Source organism: Haemorhous mexicanus, chromosome 5, assembly GCF_027477595.1.
Source record: "Haemorhous mexicanus isolate bHaeMex1 chromosome 5, bHaeMex1.pri, whole genome shotgun sequence".
In the NCBI taxonomy this organism is placed as follows: Eukaryota; Metazoa; Chordata; class Aves; order Passeriformes; family Fringillidae; genus Haemorhous; species Haemorhous mexicanus.
Window position 1 is genome coordinate 26131863 of NC_082345.1, and position 15687 is coordinate 26147549.

The following is a 15687-nucleotide window of genomic DNA, read 5'->3' on the forward strand; positions in this document are numbered from 1 at the left end:
CCCCCAGCCACAAAGGATTTGATGAATCAAAGCGTGCATCTCTCCCAAACTATGTGAGACTTTTTTCCTAGCAAAGCTGTTTTGGTGCGTGGGCACATGGGAAGGATGTTACCACCACTGTAAGCTCCTAAAGTCCTGTTACGAGCTTTAATTTCCAGTGCTGAGGTTCTGGCACCTTGCAGTGGGACTAAAGGGGCTGAGAAGCGTGTCTAAGCACGGAGCCACCCGTGTGTGACGCATGGGCCACCGAGTGCCATGAAAGGCTGGAGCCTTTTCCCAGGCTGCCTCCCCCGCTCCCAGCTGTGCCGGCCGGACCCTCTCTGCCGTGATGGGACCGCTGCCTCTGTGGCTCTGTGTCACCGCCGGCCGTGCCTGCCCCCAGTCAATAGCAGCCTTTGTCCCGGGAAAGGTCACTGAGCCAGGCACGCAGACTGCAGCGAGCGGGGAGGCTGCTGCTGGAACAACTGAGCATGGGGAAGGGAAGCGGGGGCAGAGGGCACAAGGGATGAGGGGATGGAAGGGGCAAGGACGCCGGAGGAGGTCTGGGTTGCTCCTGCTTGGGGGAGGTTTTGTGTCCACGTGCAGCGAAGAACTGGCCGATTTCCACAGGGTTAATCTTGCATCTGTGTGGGCAGCACCTGGACCCTTGTTGGGAAAGACCTAACACCATAAAGCTCAGGGCTTTCCTTGGCAATCTGCTTTTCCCATAGCTGGCTGTGCTTTTCTCTTCCCATCCTGAGCGCAGCGGTTGCAGGGCTTTAATGGCTTTAGCACCGCGCCTACAGCCGACATCACCTAATCTCCTCTTACACCTCTCAGTCCCCAGACAAGGGCTGTGATTTACTCTGTCTGACCTCCTGCTGTGCCGCACGGTGAAGGAATGTCCTCTGCACAGGATCCCATCACCTTTGTCACCTTTGTCATCCCAATGAAGTGCCACGTTCATAGGGCCGAGGATTTTTACACTCGTTGAGCAAGACCTTCGCTCCTTGGCCCGTCAGCATTGGGTCATTTGTGCTTTTTTCTGAAGCTTCACAAAGAAAGCGGGGCTGGAGCCATTCTGGCAGTCATTTCCTTTCCCCTCATCCCAGCTCCCTGGAAAACACACTGGAATTTCAGTAACAAATATTCCTCCAATTTCACGTTCAGATGTCTGGGTCGTGAGTCCCACCCTGGTTTCTGAAACACAGGCTTTGCCAGTCCAGAATGGGTGTCTGCCTCACCAATTCCTGCGAGGATATCCATGAAACCACTCAACTGTCAGCATTTTTTCCTAATCTATTCATAGTTCTGTAGGGTTTTAGTCAATGCTCTGGAAGCATATGCCATTGGGTGATCATCTTGCATTTGAACAGCTGCTAATCTCTGCAAATTTGCATTCACCGGGTTTTTTTAGCCTCCTCGTTAATCTCAAGGCACTTGGTTTTGGGGTTTCTGTAACAAGTATTTTTTAATTTTCGAAAGCAGTTCTCATTATCAGAGGGATCACCCTGGGACAACAATTCTCCAGGGAGAATAGAACGGAGATAAATTAGAGATGCGTTTAATTTTAATTCATTTAACTTGCCCAGGATGAGCTGGAGGGTGGGCAGGGCAGCAGGCAGGGAGAAAGAAGAGTGAGAGCAGTTTGCCCCTGGGTACCTCTTGAGAGAGCCTGGCTCATTACGTTGAGAGACATCCTCATTTCGGAAAGATCACAGACCTGGGTTTTGCCCCAGACCCTGTGGAACCTCGCTGTGCCCCTGGATACGCCTGCAAATCTCCACCAGGCTTTGGGATCCTTCTTCATGAACTACAGCCTCCCAACACTTCCCATGCCCTTTTTCTGCAAGCCAGGGGAATAAAGAGTAAGGGGGGAAGCAGAGCTGCTCTTCCAAAGTCTGCCTGCAGAAGGAGGTCCACCAAAGTGTGCTGCCAGCAGGAGACCCCGGGAGTGCAGAGCTCTCTGCTTGCACGGAGCTGGTAAAGCCTCCAGAGCCCCACTGCCCCTGGCTGAATCTGCTTGAACCTGCCCCTGTGCTCTGCCAGGCTTCCCTACATTGGCACCGTCTCCCGCTCAACGAAGAAAGAAGGGGACTTTCCCAGGCATTCCTTCTCCTGTAACGGTACCAAAATGAGGCAGCTCTGAGAGCAGACTGTTCTCAGCTGGGAGTTTCCCCCTGCAAGGAGCCCTGGTGGCTGCAGTTATCGGGGCAAGACTCGCTCTCTCTGGCTGGTATCTTCTTCTGGCTCCAGTTGTGATTTCTGATCAATTTGATTCCAAATCGGCCTATCAGCCACGGGCACTTCTCAACTCTCAAGTCCTTCATATTCTTTGTATATTCTTTGAGACACCTCAGTTACCAAGAAAAGGGTCAATCGCAACATCCAACATGGGAAAATGGAGTGGAAATATTTGCACTTTCTTTGACTTTGGCTCCACAAAGATTTTCTCCCCCAACCCTGTGCTGAACAGACCCTTTTATTTTGATTGATTTATGACCACTTCATTGGAGGTTTGCCTACCTAAAATCCCCAAGGCGCTGTCAGAAAAGGGCAAAAATTATGCAAAATTAAATATTTTCTTCAGTGTATTCACAATCCTGGGATCCTGTTGCCAAAATGAAGTGGTTTAGAGTCATATGAGATATCTTAGAGTATCTGAGACACATGAAGGGGGCTGGCAGATCTGCCATGGAAGTTTCCTGGAGCCCAAGACCGTCTGGAATAGCAGCTGGAGGCCAGGCAGGATACACTACTGCATCTAAAATGAAACTGGAAACCAATATTTGGGCAACTGCATCAAACCACAGCTGAGCGAGTTGTGAGTGTATCCCCAACCCAAGAGAAACAACCTCAGGATAAAGACAAATTTGAGAACTGAACAAATGTGGCACTACCAAGCCTTGCAAGCACCCTGTCTTCTCTGCCAAATCAAATCTGGTTCTTGCACTAACACTGAATTGAGCTGCTTTTCAGATCTGCTACAAAATAATTTCATCCCCGCTCAGGCTGGCCATCTGTTCGCTCTTTGGATTCACATGATTTTATGCCACCACTCTGTAACCTGATGATCAATAGCTTCAACACTTCTGGCAGCTGGCATGCTGCGTAAAATCTTTCCCAAGCGCTCTTCTTACAGGGATGGGTGCAAGGGGCCTTGAGATTTCAGGATGATGTTGACCAGCATTTTTCCCTGCCTCTGCCAGAATGGAGCGTGGGTCTCCTTGATGTCTGCCTCTCCCCCATGATATGTCAGGGACTATTTCAGCTCTTCTGCTGGCCCTGAGGACCTCATTGCTGCAGGGGAACCCAACCACCTACGCTGCCTCCTCCCGCCCTCAGCCCACCAGCCTGACCCACTCTGCTTCTGTTGGAGGGTTAATTGGGAGAGTTAATTGCTTTAGGCCACTGTGTAAGCACCCTGTGACTTATCACAGCTCCAGGGCTGATATGAGCCTGAGCTTTATTCCTTGGCCTCAGTTACCTGTTGCTGATGGAGGCTGCCCTGAGCAGTGTCACCCTCTGCGGCTGGGGCCAGCAGGCATTGTCTGTTCTGCCACCTGAGCGTGTGCTGGGAGCACACGAAACCACGGTGCTCCCAAGGCAAAGCAAAAGGCTCTCAGTTACCTGGGGGCTCATTGGATGAGGTTTGCAAAGCCCAGAGGTGCTGTGGTGGACTCTCGGTAAGCACAGAGGTTCAGTTTTGGAAGGAAATGTGCCCCTAAGGGTGTCTGGAGAGCTGCGGGGCTGGGAGCCCCCATCATGTCCCCACGGGGATGGGAGTAGGGAAGGAGAGGCCCCCTGAGGAACAACGGAGCATTGAGCTGCTGCCCTATCTCTCCAGGGGGAGGGAAGCGGAAAGGTGATAAGAGCCCTCTCAGATGAGGAATTCCTTCTCACTTTCCCCTTTATGTTTGCCTTTCATCAGAGATAATGTGGGTCTTGGGCAGCTTACCTGGATGCTAAGCTGCAGCAGAAGGGGCAGCCACAGCCACCCCGGACCTGTCCCCCTGGGTACCCCTGGACCCAGGGCTGCCACTGTCTCTGGTGGGTTCCCACAGGAGCAGTCCAGCCATGGCCCCTCTCCTTCCCCACCGTCTGACCTGTGTCCTCCAGCCTGCTTGCATGACACCCCACTGATTTACATCAGTAGCTGTAACCTGAGGAGCAATTCGGAAAAAGGGAGCAAGATAATGGGCAGTAAAGCCAAGGCTGATAAAGGTGGCAGAATATTTGGGTAGCATTTCACAGCACAGGCACTAACTTCCTAAGAGGGAGCAGGAAGCACCAGAATGCCTGCCCATGCCGTCCCCAGCCTGGGCTGTGCAGGCTTTGCACAGCCTGGCCATGACCTTCATTCTCAGAGGCCCTGAGTCTATCTTCTGCTCCCACAGATGGGATGGGTTTGAACTGAGCAGAGCTCTGGGAAGAGAAGCACAGAGAAGCAGCACTACCAAACTGTAAGTCCCTTCTGTGACTGTGTGAACAATCTCCAGAAGGAGAGGCTGATTTCCAGCTGCCTTTTCTAAACCCAACCACTCTGACTGCTTAGTCCAATCCCTTTGTCCTGTGCATAACACAGCCCAGAAAATCTTGCTTGCCAAGCCTTTCCCCCAACCCATGTTTTTGTGGCTGTGGCGCCTCCAGTGACCAATCCTTGCAATGTGGCACAGCGAGGTACAAGTGTGTTACGGGATCCCTGGGAAGTGGGAAGAAGACGGAGACTTGCAAGCAGCCAGACTCAGTGTTCTCTTTTCTGCAGAGAGGTTCAGCTGCGCAGTGCTTGGGAACCCCAGAGTGAGACTGGACTTGTCTCCTCAGCAGATGTGACTGACAAGGTTTGTCTGGAGATTTGGGCTGTGGTGGTGTCCCAGCTCCACACCTTCCTGCCTACACTCCCTTGACAAGAGCTGGGACATCAGTCATTGAGGCTGGCAGCTCGAGAGGGACACCCTGTCAGCTGAAGGTGGGCACAGACATCCAGGTCAGGGTCTACCCATTGCTGTGAAGAAGAAAATGAGAGGGAAAAAAACAATGAGAAAAGTGTGGGTAATGGAGAAAGACCAAAGCATGAAGCTGGTGTTTTATCCTTGGCCTGGGCTCAAACCTTTGGAGCAGGAGAGGGATCCTTACTCTGTCCAGGGGAAGCTCTGGGAATGTCCCTTTGGTGCTGGAAGAGATCACAATTTGAATTCAGTCATTTTAGGAAGGACTTAAACACAGCTTCCAGCAAGATGGCTTGGGGATTTCTCTGCTGCTGGAATCACCAGTCCTTGTCACTCAGTGGTGGGTAATGCCCAGTCCCCTGTGGTGCTGCAGCTGGAACACATATGCTGGGATGCCCAGGGATGGCCTTCTGGTCCCTCAGCTACCCTGGCCTCTGATTCATTCCTGCTGTTTGTTGCCAGTCCTTGCCAAAGGGAAGGCTGAGGAGAACATAGGAAGAGAGGGTGACTCATCCTTAAAGCCCAGGTGTCTGTCCTAGCTGAGGGACACCTGAAGGCTTCCGGCATCACAGGAAAGCGGTAGGAAGGGCAAACATTCCCAGAGAAGCCATGCAGAATAACGGCAGGAGAACAGGGTTTCCCTGCTGCATTGTGTGCCTGTGCATCTGGGAATCTCATCAAGCCCACGCGGCAGAGTGAACTCAGAGCCAGGGTGGGAAGGCAAACCCAGAGCCTTTGTCTGCCCTCAAGTCCTGTCCAGCCACTGCTCTGGCTCCCTGTTGTGCTGCCAGGGCTGGTAACCACTAAGTGGCATCCCCGACCCACTCGTGGTGGGATGGGGAGGGAGGATGGTCCCCAGGAAGTACATTCCTGAAGGTGCAGGCATTCCTTCACCAGGATCTGTCACCTCCCTGCCACAGCCACCCCCGTGCCAGCACCTCCAGAAACCAAATGCTTGGGGGAAGAGGGGAAGACACATGATTTGGGGGAGCAGAAAAAAGGGAGGAGGGACAAGAAGGTATGGATGAGGGCAGTGGAGATGGTGGTGCAGCCAAGGAAAGCTGGAGCCAGCCAGGGATATCTTGGGGCTGGCTACTTGGGAGAAGTAGATGAGATGGAGGTGGAACCACTGCTAATGAATACTGTATTCGACCTGGCAATTGAGACAGATCGTACACAAGATTAGAGGTCATGGAAAGTGTATTACAAACTCTGCATTGCTTTTATTCACTGGAGACTTTTGGAAAAACAAGCAGGAAGGCAGCACAATGGGTCCCCCAGCTACAGGACATCTCAGCACACATTTGAAAGACAATGGAGAAAACTATTAACTCCAAGAGTCCTCTATCCTGTCTCCAGTAGGATGCATTCCTTGTTTGGCCTGGATAGGAACTAGGGATCAAACAGACAAAGCCAATTAAAAAAAAATCTCGTAGAAATTTCTTCAGGGGAAAAAGGGGGTTGGGTAGAGGGGAAGAATGACGCAGCTACCGGGATCAAGCACAGCCTGAGTAAGGGCCTTCAGTAGATGTTGGCTGGCAAAGGAAGGCAGGTTTACACATAGCCTGGTGTTGTGGGATCTCTCTATCCTGGATATGGAACACCTTGTTTGGTCTGGCTACTGGTTCCCAGCATCCCCAGCCAGGCCTGCAGAGCGATCCCACCCAGCCCCAGAGGGCTGAGGCACTGGGGAGCAGCAAGGAGGGTCCTGGGGACCCTCAGCTTCTCTTCTCACTCTGGCACTTGGCCTTGACTGGAAGGACAAGGTCAGAAACATTCTTGCTTGAGGTGTCCACAAAGGTCTCTCCAGGAGGGGAATCTGCATCCTATCACCTGTCGTAGTTAGAGAGATTATCTAATGAAATTGCTGTTCCATCAGCATTCCTCTTTCTGATAAGCCAGATGGTGGCTTCCTTTCCCAGGAACCAGCAAAGCTGTGTATCTCTCCAGTTCTGCCACATTCTTGCTCATGACCACAGCCCCCTCTCTTTGGATAACCACCAGCATTTCACAGGGCTCTATTGCAGATTTTAAGGTTCAAACAGTCCCATTTGTTCATTGGGTGACCGAAGGGACCCTAAGGGGCTGCACCACCTTCCCTGCCTGAGGTGACCTGAGTCCTTCAGCCATTACTTTTCTGCTGGACAGAGGCAGGCCAAGAAGCATGGGCACAACCCCTCAAGACTTCTGATCCCTGTGCTGGCAGGGCTTCCCCCACCTCCCTGGGAAATTCCTGCTGCGGTTCACAGTTACTTCAGCAATGGCAAACTCTTGCTCAGATGGGCAGTGGAATTGGACGGTCTATCGTGCTTGAACGGTTCAGCATGATGTTCAGGCTGGCTCCTGCTTCCTCTGCTGCTGCAGCACAAGCCTGTTTGCTCTTCCAAACCCCAAACCCCATCATATTGTCTTTTTGGCTTCTTGCAGGTCAGCGATCTCGTGACCTTGCCATTACACCACCCCCTGCTCAGTCTTGACCCATGTTTATCCTGTTTGGGCTTAGAAGGTTTCACTTGCTGCTTCTCATGTTGACATGAAAGAAAAGGGGACAGGGGAAAGCAGCGCTGTAGTCAGAGGAAAGCCAGGAAGAGTGATGGAGCTGGGGAGAGGTTTGGGGCAACCTCTCCTGCTGCAAGCAACCCTCTCACTCCTGCTCCCCATGGAACCCTGGGGAGGTACTGTCACATCTTGGCTCTGGAGGAGAGGGGATATCCTTAACATAATTTCTTAAGGTATTTTGGCCAAGCATCCTGTCCCCTCTTCCTCTCCCTGAGTTCCTGTCATCTGCAATGGCCAGTGACCTCAGCTTGCACAGCAGGCTGTTGAATTCAGAGGTATGAGACCATGAAACCTCCCCATGGCTCCTTCGGGGCCTGTGGACTACTTGGTTCATTTCCTAAGTCTAGAAATAACCTGCTATTTCAAAAGATCCATCCCAGCCTTGAAATTAGCCTCCTCAAGAGTGCTGTTTTTGTTGTTTTGACTCACATCCCCCCTTCCTGCCCCAGCCTGGAAGGTCTCAGACCCTAATTTAACCATGGGTTGGTGGGGTGCTGTGAGGTTGCAAAGCACTGGAGAGTCTCTTGTTGAACAGATTCTTCCAGGAGAAAAACCAAGGTTTTTCCATTCGCTACCATCCCAGCTTTTCCTCACATACCTCAGCAATCTATTTCTATTGCCCTCTATCCCTCAATCTTGCTTTTGGGGGTACCTCTGCCCCAGGAGGTACTCTGAGAACCTACTCAATTCCCAGCATGGTCACTGGAAGAGGAGTGTCCCCAAAAAGACCCCTGCTTTAACCCCCATTCAGCTCATGCTGTTGCTGATCTCCCCTTCCCTGCAGGCCCTTCCATGCATCCTTTCCCAGCCCTGCTTCTGGACACACGTGACAGTCCCAGGTTTCTTCTGCAGTAAAACGCCTCCATTCCTGCTCTCCCAGCCCCTGACTACATCCCTGGGAGCACCTCATCTTCGTGATTCCCAGCCCTCCCAGCTCGGCAGCCTCACACCTCCTCCACCCATTGCCCCAGGAAACACCGTTCAGTACGAAGAGCAGCAGTGCTGGATCCTGCTTCCAGATCAGCATTTATCTCATGCTGGGCTCCATCCCTCAGAATCCAACACACATCCTTAAACCTTTTGTATTCTGCATAAACATCTTTGCCCAGACCTCCTAAAGGGCCAGGCAGGAGAGGAAGCAATAGTCTCCAAAGAGCGTGAAGCTTCTGCGTCACGGTTGTACCCCCTCATCCTTCATGGATGCCGAGGAGTCCGGCTGTGCAGCACTGCACGGGGAGCAACACGAGGTATGTGGGGATGGAATGTGTGTCAAAGGCCAAGATGTGCCAGTGATGGATGCATAGCATCGATTTTCTACATCCTGAGTCCCCAGTTTCCCACCTGGGTCCCACAGAGCATCCCACAGGACACCCCACACCTGCAGCATCCTCCCTGTGACTGGAAGCTCAGGAACCACCCACTCACCGTGGCTTTCTCTGCCTCCCCTGCCTGCCTGGCAGAACTGGGCCTCTGGATTCACATATGCAGAGTGAATGTGGCCCATCCAGGAGGAAGAGCAGGTGTGTATAAATTTGGAGCATAAGGAGGCGGAAGAGTCCTTGCAGCCTGGAGGAAACCAGCTGCCAGTGCTGGGGTAGCTCAGGGGAGGCAGCAGCAGCAGAGCACAGGGCAAGATTGCAGGAGCTGGGGGAGGCTCAAACGAGGAAGTTAGTGAAAAGCATCTGGAGATTTGAGGTCAGGTAATTCCTCATATAGCAGTTCCTGCACCGCTCTGGGAACGGACAAACAAGGCTTTCCTTCCTCCCAGCTTCCTCCTCCTCAGCAGCTCTCCTTTTCAGGAGAGGCAGGCAGCCAGCCCTCTCCTCCCACATGGCTGGCTGCATCCCTAGGGGTGACTCACCTGGGCCTTGCTGTGCTCCAGGGCTGTGCACACCTCCCTGCCCGCCGTGGGACATGTCAGCAGGGTGGGCACAGGAACATGCCCGGGGCCACACAGGGCAGCAAAGGGTGGTGTCCCACCGTGGCACAGGGTGGCCAGGCAGCAGCTGGCACTGCTTTGTGCAAAAGCTGGAAAGCACCTGCCAGCCTCCCAGTGCAGTGGGGTGTGGCTGCTATTTTAGGCTGGGAAAGCACAGGAGGATGGATCTGAAATCTCCCTGCAAGGCTGCAGTGGGCACTCAACCAGGTGTCAGCTCCAGCACTGGTGAGCCCAAGTGGTGCTGCTATTTCAGGAATGTATTCTTTTTCCCTGCTAGGCTATTTTTGGAGGCTGAGTAGGTACCAAAAGGACCCAGATACATTGCAGATAAGGGACCGATGACATTTTGACGCTTATGTTCCAGCCACAAACACTGCTCACAAAGGCAGACCCTGGGGATTGGAGGCACTCCTGGCAGCAGCAGCATCCTGGCTGTGCTGCCCTTTCTGCAGGCAGCAGGGTAGGGGTACTGTAAGCTTCCCCCCAGCAGTGCTGCCCCAAATGGTTTTGTGGTCCCCAGTGTCCCACAGCACCACTCAGCTTCATGACATCACTGGAGGGGAAAATCCTCCTCCCTGGCTCTGGAGCAGGCAGTGCACGTGCCATGGGGATGGGGTCATGGAAGGGAGGGGGTTCTACATCTGATGGAGCTGGAATGGGCTCTCACTCCTGAGCCACAGAAGGATCTGAGATGGGAACGCTGCCCCTTGTAACAGAAAGTGTGTCTACATTACTTACAGCTTTGGTGCACACCCTCTTCTTGGAATTCAGGATATGGGACCTGGATGGGGCGAATTACCTTTGCACAAGTGTGTTGAGGAGAAGGCTGTGTCCACCGTCATCACACTCCACTGCCACACACAAGGCCAGGACTTAGAGAGCACCCCAGCCCAGCCTGGCTGAGGCACTTGCACCCCATAGCATCTAGGAGACCCAAGGTCTCTGTTCTGGGAGAGTGGATTTCCTGCCCCAGAGCCACATGAAAGATCCCATGAAAGATCCCTTGGCACCTGGGATGCAGCACTCCTGATGTGCACCTTCAAGAGAGGAAGCACATGGGGGCTCCCTTAAGACCTGGAAGGTGCCGTGGATGGGGATGAGGACAGGGGCAGCTTGTGACCCTGCTAAGCAGGGGTTTGCGTGCTCCTCCTGGCCCTGAGTGAGATGGATGCCAGGCCCTCTGACCCTTTTACTCAGAGTTTCCTTTTGTGCCTGTGGGACAGAGGGCCTGTTGTGTGTGCAAGGCATGGGGACAGCCCCCTGGCACTCGGGGGTGCTGGAGGGGAGAGCTCTGAGGCAGCGGTGAGGCAGGCGCCCACGCTGCCAGCGAGTGTTGTGCTGTTCCCATGGCCACCCTCGCTCCACCGCACCAGCCAAAGCTTTTGCAGCAGCTGGGGATACAGTAGAGGACATCCCCCCAGGTCATCCCCTCCAGGGCTTCTCCATGGCAAGATCATCAGGCAGTGTTAGCTCACAGCTGCCTCCTCTCCTCACCAGGGGATCCCCCGAGGTCTCTTTGCACCCCAGAACTCAGTGCAGGAGGTTGGGCTGGGGGACATGGAGGTGCAGCGTGCTGGAGGGATGTGAGGTGTGCTATAAGCTGGGACTGAGACTACTTGTCTGGGCTGTCTCCAGCACAAGCCCATGTCTAACTCCTTCTGAATGTCTTTGTTCCCCTCAGTGGCGTCAGCAGCTCTTCGCTCCCTCCAGGAGATGATTCTGCTTCCGTCTCTAGCGTTTCCTGTGTTTCACCCCCCTCACTCCCGTAGAGCCAGGCAACACCAGCACAAAAACAGGATTCGAGTGGCTGAAAAATTATCCTGATAACAATGACCAAGGAGACAGTCCTCTGGACGGGACCCTCCCTAGAGTCAGCCCTCCAAACAGCTCACACCAACCTTTGGCACCCCCTTCTTCCCTGCTCCTGTGGCTACTCGTGCACAGGGGGGATTCCAGGCAGGGGAGTGAGCAGCCAGAAAGGGGGACTGCTCCATGCTGGCAGGTCCTTCCATCCCCACACCCTGGCCATGGTGGCTAGGCAAAGCAGCTCTGACACCGTCCCCACTGTCCCCATCACTGGTCAGCAGGGCAACAAGGTACTGTGCCATGCTCTCCCTTGCCATCCCAGCTCCATTTCCCAGGGAACAGAGAATTTCTGGGGAGCAGGCAAGGGTAATTGCAATCTGTCTTCATCCATGAACAGAGCTGAAGGCAGCTCTAGCTTATGGGTGGGGCCAAGGGAGCTCATGCCTGCAGACGTGCTCCCACGCAGCAGCAGTCCTGGACCTGTGTGTCCACCTCTCCACCCCAGGCATGCCCAAAGGAGAGCTGGGATTGCTTAGCATCCTACACGGAGATCTGAAATTCAGGGAACCCTCACTCACGGCCCAAAATGTTTGCCTGGATCTCCTGAAGGAGGTCCCATCCCCAGCCGCTGGCCACCACTTCCAGATGAGGAGCTGCTGCCCTCCCAGGGCGCTGCTGGCACAGCTGGGGCAGGGGAAGAAGGGGCCCGAGCGAGCCTGGCTGATGGTGCCTGGAGCGAGTGAAGGAGCACATGCACAGACTGATCTGCTGGCAGGGCTGGAGGCAGCAACAAGCACTGGGAAGGAGCTGCAGAGCTGTAGTGCAGCTGGAGCCTGAAGAAGGTGCATCTGCAGCCACGCTCCAGCTTGTTGAACAAGCCGGGTCCGTGTCTGCGCCGCCCTCCCCCTCCCAGGTGCTGGGCTTGTCCTTGACCGAGTGCTCCCTTTGCCGCGCACGGCAGGGACCTACAGACTGGGGGACAGCAAAAAGTGACTCAATGTGCGCCCAAGGGACACCCCCCCTGGCTTTATGGCCTGGAAACCTTTCGACTGTGCCCCTCTCTAACATGGCATCTGCTTCCCACCGGGGCTCTGGGTAGCTTGGAGGTGGTACGAGCCAAGAGAAATTGAGGAACTCCTGCCTGCTGCAACATCCAGCGAACATCAGACTCGCAGAGCTGATGGAGGGAGCCAGACAGTGCCTCCAGCCTTACTGCTTCCTCCAGCCTTACTGGACCTTCCAGCCTCAGCCCGAGCCTTGCTGTTTCTCCACAGCCCTGCTCTGTAGATGCCCAGCACATGTGCTGGGCCTTGGAGCAACTGGTGGGACTGTGGCCAAGTGTAGACAGGAGTTTGTCCTGTCAGGGCCAGGGGGTTGTGATTCCCTTTTACCATCAGTGCTGCTGATCCATAAATTCCTGGCAAGGGAGGAAATCTGATTTTTGGCCAACACAGGAGGTCTCTGACCAACAGAGGCAGGAAATAGCTACGGTGAGCGAATAAATAAATGGTGCAACTGTAGCTCTGCCTTACATGGTCTTCATGGGGAGTTTTCCTTTGTTTTTCAGGTTGGCTATTTATACCGCAGAGTGTGAAAATGATGTCAGCAAAGCCTCTGCTCCTCGCCACAAAGAAAACCAGACTTGAGAATTTTTGCAGGGCTGAGAGACCTCCTTGAGCAGAAAGGTTCAGGGGCTGTTCATAAGGCTGGTGGACCTGGCAGGAAACACCAGTTGCCATGCAGTTCCTGAGGAGTCCCCTCTATTTCACGCATCCAGCTCAGGGGGACAGTGGTCCCAAACCCATCTAGAATATGGCTCTGCCCTGTAAAAGTCCATCTTGCCTAAAATGTACTCACAACCTCTTCCCAGTACCCCTTCACAGCCTCCCTTTTCTCACTGCCTCTCTTTTGCTCCCTTTTTTTTCTATCCCATTCTCCACTGTAGGTCCAAGTCTACCCTGGAGGATAGGAGAAGAAGGAATGGGGAGTTTTCCTTGTGGAATGTTGCTGCTCCCCTGGGAAAACCCAGGAGATATTTTGGAGAGCCAAACCCCAAGACAGGTCATCTCCATGCTCACAGGAGGTAGGAAAGAACAGACTCAGCCAAGAAGAGGAAGGTCCACCAAGTCCTAGCTGAGCTTGCTCGGCTGTGGATAGTGGGCAGCAGTGGCCACGCTTTGGGAAAGGAAAGGAGGAATAAAACTTTCCTTCCCACCGTGTCTGTCCCCTGCAATTAGGAGTGGCTACAACAAGCCCACACGAGTCGGAGTCACTTGGTTGCCAGCAGAGCCTCGGTGGTGCCCACGGGCAGGGGCAGCCGACGGGGTGGGAAGGGAAAAGCCAACATGAGTTCAAGGATTGCTGGTGTACTTGAGACAAGAAAAACTCTTTCTGGTGACACATGCATCAGGTGTTTCCAGACGATAACAAAACCTGCCTGAGGTCATCGATATTTAATTAGCAGTGAGCTAGGTTAAACATTATCCCGGGGGCAGGAGGGAGGGGAAAAGGTGCTGAATTGGAGAGAGATTTAACTCTTTGCAGAGAAAGAGAAGGAGGAGGGAAGGTTGCCTGCAAGGAGAAAGGGTCTCCGTGGTTGGATCCCATCAGATTTGAACACTAGACTGGACCCAGGGGTGGAAAATCTTTGGGGTACATGTGTCCAGGGGAAGGAGGTGCTTTTTCCCATGGAAATGAAGAGCACTAAATTTGAAAGCTCAGTGCTCCTGCATCCCAGCAGCCGCGGGGCAGCCAGGCACGGCCGCTGGAGCAAAAGGCTGGTGAGTGTGAGGCCAGTGGCGTGTCTGGTTTCCCCGCCGGAGCCCTCCCGGGCTCGGCCGTGGCAGAGCTGGGGCAGCGCGGCGCTTTCTCTCTGCTGGCTGAGTCACGGCCCCGCTACCTGGGTGGGTTCACACCTGGGTCCCTGCCCCGCCGCCGTCTCCACTGCTTCCTCTGGCACACATCCCACGCTCCGCACCGCAGGACCCGGCTCAGCACCCTGGGGGCAAGGAGGAGGAGCAGGAAGGCATGGGGGGACAGTACTGGGGGTTTCCTTTGGGATGAATTCTTGGGGTGAAGAAGAAGGGATGAGGAAGGCTCGAAGTGGGGGTGACATGCATTTTGGCACTCCAAACCCTGGCATGCTCCAGGAGGAAATGCTGTAAAGGTACCAAAATCCAGCCATGGACCGCCCTGCTCTGTCCTTCCCCCACCACTCACACGTGCTGTTCCCTGCTACGTCTCCCCCTGCAAAATCCCCTCTTGGCTGCCCCAGACCTGACACCCATAATTTACCCCTAGATCACAGGGACCTGCTGAAAGATTGAGCATGAGCTGTGCTGTGAGGGAGGACATGAAAAGCAGCTGTGTCTCCTGCCCACATCCAGGCTCCCCTGCCATGCCAGCAGCCCCTCAATACCGAGGACACCTGGGAAGGCTCCTGCTTGGAGAGGGGAATGGAAACCTCCTTGGGAGATGGACAGGACAGCACGGCATGGCTTGGGGTACGGTCAACCACAGCTTCCATCAGCTGGCTGGAATCCCTGGGACCTGCTCCTGTCCAGCAGGAAAACCCCTCTTGGAGAGGAGGCAGGTGAATCTGGGCTGGTATTTGCCAGTGGCTCGGTGCCAGGAGATGATTCCACTCTGCCTCAAGCAGACCCTGGGGGACAGTCAGCCTTTGTCAGTGTTCAGTGTCACCTCCCTCAAGATGCTGCATGCTGTCTCTCCTGCATCCCTGGCTGCAGTGGTGGTGGAGGGGTCTCCCATTGCTGAGCACCTGGGAGGGATCACCAGAACAAAATGGCCTTTGTGGAAGGGTCTGATGAGATCCCCAACACAGCTGCATGGTGAGGGCCTTGGGCTGGGATGAGGCCAGCGGCAAGAGGTTCCAGCAGCAAGGATGTACATCCTGCCTCCACATCATCTGTGATGCAGACAACCTGCCCAGCACAGGTGTACTGCCTTCCTTAGAACCTCATCCTCTCCTTATCCCTGCTTGTCACCAGGGCCAGGCACCAAAGAGGAAGATGGATGCGTGGGACAGATACAAACTCCTGCCAGGCATCTTGCCCTTGGGTAAGGTGCCAGTTCCTGCTTTCCTGCTCCAATTGCCGTGACATCCATGGGCAAAGTCCACATGTGACCCAACAAGCACAGCTGAGCTCCTTCAGAAGTGGGAGAGGGAAGGAAGATGCGGTGGGGAAGGTGCCACAGCCCTAGTCCTCTACCCCTCGCCCATAAGCTCTGAATGAGGTAGGAATGAGGTGGGGAAAATGAGGTGGGAAAAATGAGCAAATCCCTAGTTTAGGGGCAAAATAAACAGCAGCAGCAACCCTCCAGGTCTTCAAGTGAAGGAAGAGGCTGCAACCCCGGGCAGGGCGGAGCAGGTCGGCAGATGCAAGAATTTCATCTGCAAGGAGCAAGGAAATGTCCCGGAGCTGTTTGATCTTATTG